General features: G+C 44.2%; 1 pseudogene; it reads right to left on the bottom strand.

Moving 5' to 3' along the window:
• Positions 1-204: 204 nt before the first annotated feature.
• Positions 205-322, bottom strand: LOC124608163 (annotated as a pseudogene).
• Positions 323-12528: the final 12206 nt, after the last annotated feature.

Raw genomic sequence — 12528 nt, 5'->3', positions numbered from 1 at the left:
TCCGAACACACGTTGGAAGGACCAACAGTATTGACATGCCACCGTGTCATCCTCAGCCCACAGGCGTCACTGCATGCGGACATGGAGGGGCATGTGGTCAGCACACCGCTCTCCCAGCCGTATGTCAGTTTACGAGACCGGAGCCGTTACTTCCCAATCAACTAGCTCCTCAGATTGCCTCACAAGGGCCGAATGGATCCCGCTTGCCAACAGAGCTCGGCAGACCGGATGGTCACCCAACCACATGCTAGCCCAGCCCGACAGCGCTTAACTTCGGTGATCTGACGGGAACCGGTGTTACCACTGCGGCAAGGCCGTTGGCCAAATTTGGTATACATATTAGCTATAGTTTAGAAAGAACTTTTGTATGGGTAAGAACCACCAGCCTTCTATTGGGGTGAGTGTTATAACATGAAGAGAGAAGGAAGAACAAAGAGACGGACAGACGCAGAGGGGGAAGGAGGAGACTGATATAGGTAGGAGGAGGAGGAGATAGACAGAGATAGGGGAGGGGGAAATGGACACAAAGAGGGGAGAGGAGAAGATGGATATAGAACGGAAAGAGGAGGAGATGGACAGAAACAGGGGGAGGAACAGATGGGCAGAAAGATGGGAGAGAAGGGGAGGAGGAAATGGACAGAGAAAGAGTAGAGGAGGAGAGAGGGAAAAGGAGGAGAGGGACATAGAAAGGAAAAAAGAAGAGATGAGGAGGAGGAGGAGAAGATGGACAGAGAGAGGGGAGGGGTGAGATAAACAGAGGGGGAAGGAGCAGATGGACGGAGGGGCGAGGGGGTGGGAGAGGAGATGGACGAGACAGGGGAGGAGAAGAAGAGGTGTGCAGTATATGTGACATACGCGTGCACAGGCAACGCCGCAGGTAAACGGCTACTACAAAATAAAAATAACTAATATTTTACATTTCCTGCTTCCTCAGTTAGTGGAGTGGAACTTTAATTGTGAAGAAACTTTCATTACCAACAATCGACCAGAAAAGGAATCATACTTACTGATGTACAATTTTTGATGACAATAATCTTACAAAGTGAAGGGACGAATCTTATTAGATTATGAGTCAATGTTTTGGTGACATACTTTTTTATTAAAATTGATAATCGATTTCGGCCTTGCAGCTATAATCAGATCCAAACATTTTTAGATCCGATAGTGGCTGCAAGACACTGCTTTTTATCATCTAACGCGATACAAAGGTCATCGATGTTCTCAGCAGGTCCAAACGGCCTCATTTCGCGAAAGAACATAACTCGTTACAAAATCAATCATCGTTGTGTTGCTGTAAGACTCAGTTGATGGAGGAACAGGCTATGTACCTACATCGGATTTTACTCTCTTCTTTCCTTCCCAATTCCACAGCCAAACATAACATCGCAAACACAACACTGCACTGCACAGTCATTAAATATGTCCGCATCACAGAGATGAACATTTAAAACATAAGCTACACATTATTATGACAGGCCAAATAACTTTTATTGGGCGCTGTACTGCGCTTAAAAATGACACAGATACATGGCACTTATTTTCAACACAGTCACCAAATTTGTGTAAGCGATGGTCGGATCGTTCTACCAGTGGATCAATTACTCGCTCGTTGAAGACGGAGCCATTAGAAAAGGGCTGTGTGAACGTCCTCATAGTTGGAAAATCTCTTTGTCCCCAGCTGTTGTTTGTGCTTGTTGGAAAGGTGGAAGTTGCAGGGTGCAAGTTTCGGGTTTCCCGATAATCATCATCGCCCATTTCTACGCGGCCTCGATCAAATTGTTGTTACCAGTTCACTAAGGATGATTAGGTCCATATACCGCCAGAATTTATCAATGAATCTGTGTGCAATTAAGCTGTTTTGCCTACAAAAATCTGACTGTCCCGAGTAGTACGCTGTAGTACGTTTACAGTTGCCGAGCCATTTCAGTCGCTCGCTGTGGTGCTGCTGTTATACGAGGTGCGACACTAAAGTAATGAGACTGATTTTCTTTGCAAGATGTGGCAACCCTGCAGGCTTGCTTAGGCGCAATATCTTTGACCTTGGTTTATAAGCTGCTTCTAGTTCATGCGGCACATTGATGCAACTGCTCAGTCGTGAGTTGTGCTGTAATAAGTTAACATGTGTTTGTGTCTCTCGTCATGGAAATGGAACATCATAATATTGCGCAACGGTATGCCATTTCTTTTTGCGTTAAATTGGGTGAAAACGAGACGACAACTTACCGTAAGCTTCAGAAGGCTTTTGGATAGGAGGTTATGTCAAGAGCTCAAGTTTTTCGTTGGCATAAAATGTTTAGTGAAGGCAGAGCCAATGTTGAAGATCAAGACCGCAGTGGACGACCATCAACCTCACGGACGTAAGTCAACTTGGCCAGGGTGCGTGAACTCATACGATCTGATCGAAAATTATCCATGAAAATGATTGCAGAAGAACTAAACATCAATCGAGAAACAGTTCGTCTAATAATAACTGAATATTCTGCATCACAATAATGCGCCATCCCATACTGTTCTGTCAGTACAGCAATTTGTAGCCTCAAAACAAATTTTAGTACTACCACAGCCACCTTATTCACCAGATATCGCTCTGTGCAACTTTTTTCTATTTCCAAGAGTCAAAATGGTGGTCAAGGGACACTATTTTCAAACAACACAATATGTCCAAAAATCTGTGACGAGGGTCTTGGAGGATATTACAGAAGGTCAGTTCCTACCATCAATGGCAGAAGCACTGAAAAAATTGTGTGCAATCAGAAGAGAACTACTTTGAAGGAGACAACACTAAACTTGATTAAAACAGTAAGCAACATTTTTTTTACATCAGTCTCATTACTTTATTGTCGTACCTCGTACGTGCAGCACCAGAACTGTGTCCGCAGGAATCCCTCAACGTGTACTCTCGCACCTGACGAAGCGACGCTCTTGCTGCGCAATGGTCTTATTGTGGTACGACATGTGTAAATCAATTTATCACATCCCTAAGTACTACTCCGACCAAGGATCAATACCTGTGTAATTTAGAACGTCCATCGAAATCGCATCAGTAAGTTCTTATTCTAACAAACGACCAAACAGAAGTATTTAATGTCTCATGTGATATTTTTATGTCAGTTCTATAAAAAAAGCAGTCCTTATGCGCAACATTTACTAAACGAAAAAAGCTTGGTTATTGAAAACCTTGACAAACGAGGCTGGTGACGTAAGTCGTGCGCACATTCAAGACTAATGGTCAGCAGTAGTTTATGATGGTATCTAGAAATGTCATGACAGTTAGTTAGATAGTTCGGCTCTCCTCTGGTGGGTTATAAAGACTGTAACTTGCTATGAGAGAAATCTCGTCCACATGATACTAGTTCGGTACACTTTGCACGGGATTCGACTTGTTGTACTTATGTATATTTATGGTCAGGTTGTCTATGTGTGGCAAAGACATCAGAAAGTGAAAGTTTATGCAAAGTCTCGTTTATTTCAGTTTTTATTGCACAATAAATTTGTATTGCTGCATCAAGTTCCGACTATACATAAATCACCTTCAGGTAATGTGATAAAACCGTCACAGTGCATAGTTGTGTCTATCCTTACAAGCAACGCTTTGGCATCAGCACAGATAAGTCTTAGGCAACGCGAAGGTGAGTTGAAATTGTCACAGCAGGCTATATTTATTAAGCAAGAGTGACTGAAATAAACGAAACTTCACAATGATCTATTTACACACGCACACACAAGCACTAACACACGCTTCCCCTTCCAAGTTGATTGTATCCACAGTAAGGAAATACGGAATTTCATAAGAAAAAATGAGTGACGAAGGACATATGATTTTTATCACTCTACAATTATTTTCGGTGTCTGATTTATATTTTGGTTCACAGGGAGTGTTATTTCAATTTTTTATCCTGAATGCTTCGTAATACACCACTCTTTCCTATGCTCACTGATGCTGAATAATAGAAAGTATAAATCATATTCTCTTCCAGTATTACATTCAAGCGCCAATGAAATTGGTATATGCACGCGTATTCAAATACAGAGATATGTGAACAGGCAGAATACGGCGCTGCGGTCGGAAACGCCTATATAACGCAACAAGTGTCTGACGAAGTTGTTAGAGCAGTTACTGCTGCTACAATGACATATTATGAAGATTTACCCTGTAAGTGAGTTTCAACGTGCTGTTACAGTCGGCGCACGAGCGATGGGACACAGCATCTCCTGTACAACCATTTCACGAGTGTACTGTGAATATCAGCATTCAGGTAAAACATCAAACCTCCTACATGGCTGCGGCTGGAAAAAGATTCTGCAAGAACGAGACCAACGACGACTGAAGAGAATCGTTCAACGTGGCAGAAGTGCAACCCTTCCGCAAATTGCTGCAGATTTCAGTGCTGGGCCATCAACAAGTGTCAGTGTGCGAACCATTCAACGAAACATCATCGATATGGGGTTTCGAAGTCGAAGCTTTAGGCAGCGTCTGGGCCACCAACACCGACATTGGACTGTTGATGACTGGAAAATTGGTGCGTGGTCGGACGAGTGTCGTTTCGAATTGTATCAAGCGGATGGACATGTACGGGTACGGAGACAACCTCATGAATCCATTGCCGTGTATGTCAGAAGGGGACTGTTCAAACTGGTGGAGGCGTGTGCTTCGTGTGTTACGTGTGCTGTTGGAGTGATATGGGACCCCTGATACGTCTAGATACGACTCTTATAGGTGACACGTACGTGAGCATCCTATCTGATCATCTGCATCCATTCATGTCCACTGTGCGTTCCGACTAACTTGGGAAATTCCAGTGGATCAGTGTGAAACCCCACTCGTCCAGAATTGCTACAGAGAGGCTCCCGGAACACTGTTGTGAGTTTAAACACTTCTTCTGTTCACCAAACTCGGCAGATATGAACATTACTGACCATATCTGGGATGCCTTGCAACGTGCTGTTCGGAAGAAATCTCCACCCCATGGTACTCTTACGGATTTATGGACAGCCCTGTAGGATTCATGGTGTCAGTTCCCTCCAGCACTACTTCAGACATTAGTCGAGTGTATGCCACGTCGTGTTGCGACACTTCTGCGTGGTGGCGGGGGCCCTACACGATATTAGGGAGGTGTACCAGTTTCTTTGGCTCTTCGGCTCTTCGGTGTATATGTACATATTTAACTCATATTTGTGAACTTCATGAGAAAAAAATGGAACGTTGGCTGTTGTATGTCCAGCCGTGTGAACTGCATCCATAAGGTTTGTGAGGATGGAGATGACGTACTTTCGTTGTTAAACACTTGTCTGCAAAGGGTACATTGCTTCTTGAAACAACATCGGCAGAAGTGGGAATATTCCAGGATGCCCCATGAAACATCGCCTTAGAATTTTTTTTTTATTACTGTGCTGCTAAACCTCTTACGTTATTCGATTTTCAAACAGCTGAGCAAAACTGAACGTACTCAGACATTTCTCTCTTTACTTATTCTGATCATCACTAAAGTGACACACAATACTTTTAGAACAACGCAGTCGGACTTTCAATAATCCCCACAAAATAATGGCCGTAACTAACAATAACCTATACCTTTCATGAATCACTTACCTCACAAAAATCTTTGTTACTCGAACTACTGCAATACAGCGAACGCCAATACTGCGAGCTAAATAAAAGTTTCTAACAACTGAAGGCACTAACTACTGATAGGCATAGTTAGGAAATGAACGGTTTTGATAGAGAACAAATGATGTATTTACCTTAATAGTGTTCAAAAGTCATTATATATATATATATATATATATATATATATATATATATATATATATGATTACGACACCCAGCCTTACAAATTTCGTTTTTCAGACGGACACACGTCCAGATCGTCCGCTCTCAAAATTCTGCCATCTCTCTCCACATCCACCACTGCTGACGGCTCACCTCGCACAACGCTACGCGCTGTTCACATCCAACTGCCCAACACTACAATAGCAAATATTCCAGCAATGCAAATCAGCCACAGACTGCACACAGCACAGTCAGTGATTTTCATACAGAGCACTAAGTGGCGTTACCAACATAAAAACCTAAATAGCCCACTTACACCCACAACATATTCAGCATTTGCCTTACAGAAACTGGATGAATAAAAGAAAACCATGTTGCATCACTTATTGAACATGACTCGATCTTATCAATTATGCTTTAACAGTTGGAGCTATTCCAGTCTCAGGAAAAGATTACGTGCATTTGAACGTGGTGTAGCCACGTTAGTAATCACTCCAGTCGATTGCTTATACTGTAGAATGGCATTTCTCGGTAAGCTCGCGAGGTCGGCGTCATATTGCGTGTGAAAGCTTAAGGATAAAATATTCGCCATAACTGCATGCAAAGTGTGTGAAGGTTGTGGTGCAGGTTGCGCTGTCCTCGCGACGGAGTTCGGCCGCGTTAAGGCGGCGCTGCCGGGGGCGAGGTGTCGGCGATCGCCAGCAGATAGCGAGCTGCGAGCGGGCGGGGCAGCGGGCGCCCAATACTCGCCGGCTAGAAAGCGTGGACGCCACGCACCTTTACGCAAACCGTCAGCCGCCGAGGCGGGGAAGACGCAGTGGACCGCGCGGCACGCCAAGGCCGGCGTGCCGCTGACCACCCTCCGTGGAAAGCAGGCGTTTCATTTCGCCAGTTGCTACCTGTTCTCTCAGTGGTGCCTTTTGTGTGGATCAAGATCTGCCGCTGCAGATGACACCACTTAGGTGGCGAAAGTTGTGGGATACACATACACATGGCGGTAGTATCGCGTACACGAGGTATAAAAGCATAGTGCAGTGGAAAACTGTTCATTGTACTCTGCTGATTCATGTGAAAAGGTATCCAAGGGGATTATGCTTAAGGGTACCACATCGTGGTTCAGGTCGAAAAAAATCGATTTCCGGTTTTCATCATATTTCGATAGATTAAGGTTTTATTTAAGTACTCGGAAAAGGATTTTGCCGAAAAAACATTTTTCGAGCATTTAAAGAGCATTTTCCTACCAGGTGTGTTTATGTCCCACGCCCACTTTTCTGTCACCAACTTTTCTGCATATATGGCTCTGAGCACTATGGGACTCAACTGCTGAGGTCATTAGTCCCCTAGAACGTAGAACTAGTTAAACCTAACTAACCTAAGGACATAACAAACATCCATGCCCGAGGCAGGATTCGAACCTGCGACCGTAGCGGTCTTGCGGTTCCAGACTGCAGCGCCTTTAACCGCACGGCCACTTCGGCCGGCCTTTCTGCATATATTTTAGATCTTTACACCCCCCACATTGAACGTTAGGGATTTTTTTTTTACTCCCGAGTGCGTTGGCTATCCTTGGAATGCAACGGTATGTATTCATTTGTTTCTGCTGTTTGTAAACAACACGCTTTCAAACACGCGGTTAGTTTTGTTCAAGTGTGATTCCGAGTAGTTGTTATAGAAAACTTGCAGGTATACTGTGGGCAAGCAATTAGGAAAAATAAAGAAAATCTGGAGGGAATGAAGAGAGATGTTTGGGCCATATTCTTCCGTAATTCCTCTACTGATGATAAGCCATGTCTTGGTTTGAGTCCATCAGGAGAAAATTCGTGGTGCAAATACAATAGGGCTCAGGCAACCGGAGAATCTTATTCTTACCACCATTCTCTTCCTGCTGCTGTTATTACAGCAATTGAACCTATTTTCAGAGACTTGTCTCATCCTGACCTTCTAACGAAATGTCTGCATGAGCAGACACAGAACGCCAACGAACGTGTCAACAGCATAATTTGGAACCGCCTTCTTAAAACTGTATTTGTAGAAATGCATACAATGAAACGAGGAGTTGATGATGCTGTTATTACATTCAGTTGTGGTAATATTAGAAAGTATTGGGTACTGAAAAAGCTGGGAATTAAACCTGGTGAAAATATGATCACTGGGCTGCAACATTGCGATAAAATGAGGATAGCTGATGCAGACAGGTCTGCATGTAATATGGCCAAGAAAGCAAAACAAACATCCAGGAAGGTGAAAAAGAAGCTGGAAGACCTGCTAGAGGCCAAAGAAGGGCCATCATATGCAGCAGGACAGTTTTAATTAACTGTAAGTAACAAATTTCAAAAGTTTTTTCTTTAAAGTCAATATCCCACAAACTAAAATTTTCAGTACATAGGCCCATTATATCAGAAACTTGTAAGAGGTCCGAGCAGATGTAATACAGATGTAATTTTATGTAAGAGGTCCGAGCAGATGTAATTTCGATGTATTGCTCATGCGCTGCCTGCAATATGCAAGGTATAAGAGAATCGCTGACCAGAGAGCAGTGTTGTCTGAGTACGAACTGTGTAGCTGTAGCAGTTAGCTGTTGCTTGTCGCTAGTCTGCGCCAGTGTGTGTCTGGTCTGGAGTCTGCTCTAGTCTGGTGTATCATGTTGGCTGGGCCGGTCGTGGTGCAGCGATGCCGGAGCCTGAGTATTATTGTATAAGGTAAAAAAGCAGCCTCGCGCATATCTAGTAATGTTATGTAAACTCACATGTAAATCTTTTAAAAATGTCCTAATAATAATCTTTGTCTAATTTCTAACAAGCATTCATTTCAATTTCTAAAGAATTTAATTTTTTTTTTCAATGCATGATCATTCCGATTGTTGCAAAAGAAAAATCATGTGCTTCCTTTCATAAATAACAAATGTATAGGCCAGCATTGCACAGGGCTGTGCCGGAAAAAGCTATTGTAAGAGCAGATAGTTGCCGACTTTATCGAGGTGAGAATTTTTGCTTTTTATTCAGAATGATCTTACAGGGCCATGACGCAGCACTGCTGTCGTCCAAATTTTACCAGGTTACTGAATTTATTTTTTATTACGAAGTTTAGGAATTTTTCTGTTTCGAGCTTATATTAAATGAGAAAAGAGTTTTGTGGGTACATTAAAGGGGAACCAGTTATGTTCTGAGGTTACACAAAAATTAGAATCATTAACCAAATAATATTTATTTTATTTTGTGGGGAGGTTACAAACTATCATAGATAAATGAATGAAATTTTCAGAGACTCTGCATAACATAAAAAAATCACCTCTTGTACTACATTCATTAATATTCCCCGTTATGAAGTTGACAAAAAAATATTTTCTGCAGAAAAACTTAATATTTTTTGTTAATAAATTTAAGAAAGTATTTCTTAAAAACTATAAAATGGATAAAGAAGATTTTAGTAGAGTTTACTCTATTAGCATCAAGTAACATAAAGTAGAAATATTAAGATCCTGCATCAAATAGTTTTTTTTCAGAAATGGGTCAAATACTTGCCTAAATTAGCAAGGGTTAGACAGGCAGGGTGTGGTCCCCTTAATAGTAGTTGGAGTTAGACACGGGACATTCCGTTTCGGAAATCGTCAGGAAATTCAATACTCCGAGATGAAGAGTGCCAAGAGTATGCCGAGAATACAAAATTTCCGGGATTACATCTCACCACGAACAACGCAGTGGCCGACGGTCTTTACTTAACGACCGCGGGCAGCGGCGTTTGTGTAGAGTTGTCAGTGCTAATAGACAAGTAACACTACGTGAAATACCCGCAGAAGTGAGTGTGGAAGGTACGACGAATGTATCCCTTGAAACAGTGCGGCGACATTTGGTGTTAATGGGTTATGGCAGCAGACGACTGACACGCGTGCCACAGGTAACAGCACGGCTTCGCCTGCAGCGCCTCTCGTGAGCTCGCAAATACATCGGTTGGGCCCATGACGGCTGGAAAACAGTGGCCCGGTCAGATGAGTCTCGATTTTAGTTGGTAACAGCTGCTGACAGGGTTTTTCAGCAATGCCCCGCGCAAGCTAGTGATGGCTTCATAGTGCTGTGGGCTGTTTTTACATGTATTGGCCAGGGTGCTCTGGTCCAACTGAAACGTTCATTGACTGGATATGGTAATTTTCGGTTACATGAAGACCATCTGCACCCATTCATGGACTTCATGTTCCCAAACAACGATACAATTTTTATGGATGACAGTGCGTCATGTCACCGGGCCACAGTTGTTCGCGACTGGTTTGAAGAACATTCTGGACAATTCGAGCGAATGATTTGGCCACCCAAACCGGCCGACACGGCTTTGGAGGCAGCATGGCACAGTATCTCTTCAAGTGACTTCCAACGACTTGCTGGGTCGATGCCACGTCAAGTTGTTGCACGGCTGCCAAAAGTTGGTCCGACAAGATATTAGGACGTATTGCATGACTTTTGCCACCTCTGTGTTTTCTCCACAAGACGGCGAATTGCTATACATGCCACAGTCATTACACCCTCCCTCCATCCCCCACCGCCCTTTTCCAGTACCCCGTTACAAATGGTGCGCCGAAAGAACAATTGTTGGTAATAGACTGTGGACCTCGAATCTCTCTAACTTTTCCCTCATGGACCTTTGCGAGATGTACGTAACACAATCTGATAGATGGAACGGATATGCAGGGTGTTACAAAAAGGTACGGCCTAACTTTCAGGAAACATTCCTCACACACAAAGAAAGAAAATATGTTATGTGGACATGTGTCCGGAAACGCTTACTTTCCATGTTGGAGCTCATTTTATCACTTCTCTTCAAATCACATTAATCTTGGAATGGAAACACACAGGAACAGAACGTACCAGCGTGACTTCAAACACTTTGTTACAGGAAATGTTCAAAATGTCCTCCGTTAGCGAGGATACATGCATCCACCCTCCGTCGCATGGAACCCTGATGCGCTGATGCAGCCCTGGAGAATGGCGTACTGCATCACAGCCGTCTACAATACGAGCACGAAGAGTCACTACATTTGGTACCGGGGTTGCGTAGACAAGAGCTTTCAAATGCCCCCGTAAATAAAAGTCAAGAGGGTTGAGGTCAGGAGAGCGTGGAGGCCATGGATTTGGTCCGCCTCTACCAATCCATCGGTCACCGAATCTGTTGAGAAGCGTACGAACACTTCGACTGAAATGTGCAGGAGCTCCATCGTGCATGAACAACATGTTGTGTCGTACTTGTAAAGGCACATGTTCTAGCAGCACAGGTAGAGTATCCCGTATGAAATCGTGTTAACGTGCTCCATTGACCGTAGGTGGAAGAACATGGGGCCCAGTCAAGACATCACCAACAATGCCTGCCCAAACGTTCACAGAAAATCTGTGTTGATGACGTGATTGCACAATTGCGTGCGGATTCTCGTCAGCCCACACATGTTGATTGTGAGAATTTACAGTTTGATCACGTTGGAATGAAGCCTCATCCGTAAAGAGAACATTTGCACTGAAATGAGGATTGACACATTGTTGGATGAACCATTCGCAGAAGTGTACCCCTGGAGGCCAATCAGCTGCTGACAGTGCCTGCACACGCTGTACGTGGTACGGAAACAACTGGTTCTCCCGTAGCATTCTCCATTCAGTGACGTGGTCAACGTTACCTTGTACAGCAGCAACTTCTCTAACGCTGATATTAGGGTTATCGTCAACTGCACGAAAAATTGCCTCGTCCATTTCAGGTGTCCTCGTCATTCTAGGTCTTCCCCAGTCGCGAGTCATAGCCTGGAATGTTCCGTGCTCCCTAAGACGCCGATCAATTGCTTCGAACGTCTTCCTGTCGGGAGACCTCCGTTCTGGAAATCTATCTTGATACAAACGTACCGCGCCACGGCTATTGCTCTGTGCTAATCCGTACATCAAATGGGCATCTGCCAATTCCGCATTTGTAAACATTGCACTGACTGCAAAACCACGTTCGTGATGAACACTAACCTGTTGATGCTGCGTACTGATGTGCTTGATGTTAGTACTGTAGAGCTATGAGTCGCATGTCAACACAAGCACCGAAGTCAACATTTCCTTCCTTCAATTGGACCAACTGGTGGTGAATCGAGGAAGTACAGTACATACTGACGAAACTAAAATGAGCTCTAACATGGAAATTAAGCGTTTCCGGACACGTGTCCACATAACGTCTTTTCTTTATTTGTGTGTGAGGAACGTTTCCTGAAAGTTTGGCCGTACCTTTTTGTAACACCCTGTATACGTGGGCTATATAAGCTAAACGAACTTAGTGATATTGTATTGTATGTTAACCGCGGACCTAGAAACGACGGAGAGGCTCCGTCACCGCTGCAGCCGCAGTGGTCCACAACCCCACGACGACTAACGCATGTCCACTTCACCCCTCTGACGCCCCACACCTAACCCAGGGTTATTGTGCGGTTCGGCCCCCGGCGGACCCCCCAGGGAACGTCTCATACCAGACGAGTGTAACCCCTATGTTTGCGTGGTAGAGTAATGGTGGTGTACGCGTACGTGGATAACTTGTTCGCGCAGGAATCGCCGAAATAGTGTAACTGAGGCGGAATAAGGGGAACCAGCCGGCATTCGAGGAGGTCAGATGGAAAACCGCCTAAAAACCATCCACAGACTGGCCGGTTCACCGGACCTCGACACAAATCCATCGGGCAGATTAGTGCCGGGGACCAGGTGCTCCTTCTCGCCCGGAAAGTCGTGCATTAGACCGCACGGCCAACCGGGCGC

This window comes from Schistocerca americana, chromosome 3 (genome assembly GCF_021461395.2).
Source record: "Schistocerca americana isolate TAMUIC-IGC-003095 chromosome 3, iqSchAmer2.1, whole genome shotgun sequence".
Lineage (NCBI taxonomy): Eukaryota > Metazoa > Arthropoda > Insecta > Orthoptera > Acrididae > Schistocerca > Schistocerca americana.
The sequence above is the reverse complement of the archived record's forward strand: the minus strand, read 5'-3'. Positions and strand labels throughout refer to the sequence as shown.